This window comes from Hydra vulgaris, chromosome 06 (assembly GCF_038396675.1).
Source record: "Hydra vulgaris chromosome 06, alternate assembly HydraT2T_AEP".
NCBI lineage: Eukaryota > Metazoa > Cnidaria > Hydrozoa > Anthoathecata > Hydridae > Hydra > Hydra vulgaris.
The window spans coordinates 54241783-54245000 of record NC_088925.1 but is presented as its reverse complement, the minus strand read 5'-3'; positions in this window follow the sequence as shown (position 1 = coordinate 54245000).

Genomic DNA, 3218 nt, shown 5'->3' with positions numbered 1-3218 from the left:
ATTGTTTATATCTGTTATGATGTTCTAATAATTATTACGTTCTGACTACGAATTAACATTTAGGATCAATTTTATAATCTAATAATAATAATAATAATAATAATAATAATAATAATAATGATAATAAACAATTTTATCATAAATGCCAAATTAAATAGAGTTATACCTGCTCAACATATGGAATGTGTTGCGGCACGCATAAAGCAGAAAGGGATAAACAAATAAAAATAGTATAAATAATAATTATATTTATGATAAAATGCAGAAAGTGATGGTAAACAACTTTATCAAAAAATATATAATAAGTTTGATATGGTAGTCTTAAATTTGATAAAGGTAGTCTTAAGAGACATATGAGTGGGAATTTTTTTTTTCTTTTCTATGAGTTTATTTTCTTTAGTTTTTAAGGCTTTAACTGATCTCAAAAATTAGAAAAAAATAACCGAAGTTTTTTGAGATTTTAGATTTCTTTGACCACTCTCCTAATCTTTGTAACAACTTTAACTAAACTATTTAGGACAACATTAAATAAAAAAAAGCCGAGCGTTATTGCCATTTTTGTATCTAAATTCGCCCTAGTACAATTGCGATAAAGGTCAAAATTACAGCAGTTATGTTTATTTTTATAAACATAAACAACAGCTGTTATGTTTATATAAACTATTTGGAATTAGATGATAAAATTTTGGGAATGTTTATAACTTAATAAAATCTTTGGGTGGCGTAAATAAAAGCAAAATCTGAGACTTAGGGTTGCATGCTCTGGATGTTTTCACATGGAATTGCCTTCTGGTCTTTAAAGTTGCAATTTGATGGCTTTTAAAATTTTTTTAAAATAAAATAACAAGATACATTTAATCATAAAAATAGTAATATAAACAGGGCATTAAATGATACCAGTTTGTTAGGCATATCTAGCTAAAACATTTTAAAAGTTGACTTATTTACTTTACCAAAATAAATGGTAATATCATAAAAAATAGTAATGTCATGCAATTTGAATTTTAATTAGAATCTAAATTCTGCTGTTAGAATCTATTTAGAATATAATGGCCTAAATCTATTGGTTACTTTCTGTGCCTACTTCATAGATATCAATCATGACCTAGAATACATACAAAGGTAATAATTTCCTATTCAATTTCAAGCAGATAAAATATTTATTAGGCAATACTATGGTTGAATCTTAGCTTCCTTGCTTGATATATGATTCTTTGGACGAAAACAACTTCTGAGTTCAGAAAGTAACAGAGGGTTTCTTATTACTTACTGTTCTACTTGCTTCTTTAATTGTTGAACTTCTATCATGAGTTGTTGAACTTCTTCCCTTTTAATTTTCTTCCATGAGTTTCCTGACCGATTCGTCTATTTTTGTTTAAAATGTTTGAATAATGAAAAAGCGATTTGAAATTGGATTGCCAGGTTTTTTTTCGGCAACAAGTCAAAATTAAATAGAAAATAACCCATAAATAAACCAGAACAAAAAAAAATGAAATAAATCAGAATATTTTTATCCAAAAATTTATTTAATTAAGTATTAAGCTCTCCTTAAATACAAATTAAAAAGGATCAATATGCACTTTTTAGACACGTTTAGCGGGTTAGCGACCTGTAGTATGCACCAAAAGGAGGTATCACAGATTTTTAAATTTGTACGGAAAAAATTTCCCGTCTCAAATATGACGCAAAGGATATTTGTCTCAAATATGACGCAAAGGAATTCGTCTCTGAAACATCCGGAAAACTGATGGAAAGTTGTGCTTTTCAAAAATTGAGAAACTTGATTTTTGACTTTCACCAACATTTATTTATTGATATCCAGGGCCTTCGAGAGGAAGTGACAAAGGGAGCAAATTGAGCCGGGCACCAAGCTTAGAGGGGCGCTGGACAATCCATTAGTTTTTTGTTTTTTTTTTACTACAAAATAGAAAACATTTTAACGATTGACCATGTGAAATCTGCTTCGTTTTTTATTTAAATGAAAACTTTACTATTTGGAATAAAAATGCACGTGAAATAAACAATTTAAATTTTAAATTCCATTATAATGACTTGTTGTTATATATTTTTTACGAAAAAAATAGGAATTAATTGTTGTTGAATTAGACGGAGCTGGGCGTATTGCGTAGGCCCCTGAACAGTAGATGATGCGCTGTGTTAATTATAATGGTAGCTGTTCAAAAATGGTGAAAAAAAAACTGAAGAGGGAAGTATTGCTGTATATCATTATATCATTGTTGTTCATTTTATAATAACAATATGGAAAAGACTAATATTGGTTTATTTCTTTTTCCTAACCAAGAGAAAATACACAACGTTCACATAGTGTAACAAAATATTTAAATATAGACGTAAAGGAGGTGTTGATAACTTTGAATTATGAAACACACTAAAGTGTGTGAGTTTTACTTTAGGGATGAGGATATAAATATTAGATTAGGTTAAAAATTTTTCAAAAAAGGAAATGAAGTTCCAAGCTTATATTCTTTTAAAACAACACAAGAAAATTTACTTAGAAAATATCCATTTGTATGGCAAAACACTGCGTTGATTGGAGCCAGGGAACAAAACACCCTAAAGTTTTAACTTCTTCTAACCTTAACTTGAGAGCAACAAATTGATAAAAAAAACTTTTACAATTTTCTACTAACTATATATTATACATAACATCTTAGCGTTTAGAAATAATGGCCATATATAGTTTAAACACCCTAAATTTGAGAAGATTAAAAATTTTATAAGACTAATTTTATTCTAATAATTTTTAGTAATATTTTAGTAATAATATTTTAGTAATTTAAGTATAAATTTGAATAATTCTCATGAAAAACAGGATGAGTATTGCAGTGGATATCAAAAATGAACCCGGATTGCAATGGATATCAGAAATGAATCTGGAATGCTCTGAAAATCGAATAAGAATAATTATTAAACAAAGAAAAAAGATAAAAACTTGCAGAGAGGTTGTAACTTTATTTGGCTGTAGTAAAAAAAGGCTACGATTTACGATTTACTTGTTCTTAGTACAATAATTGGACCAATAAAACCAACAAATCACAAGTTAATTGATTAAATGATCAGTAAGTTAAATAAAATTCAATTAAAATTTTTTCAATAAATTATTTGTTTGTTTGTTTTTTAAATAAAAAAACTTAAATCGATAGAGTTAAAAAACAAAACAAAATAATTTTTTTAAATTTTAGACTGCCTCCCTAAAC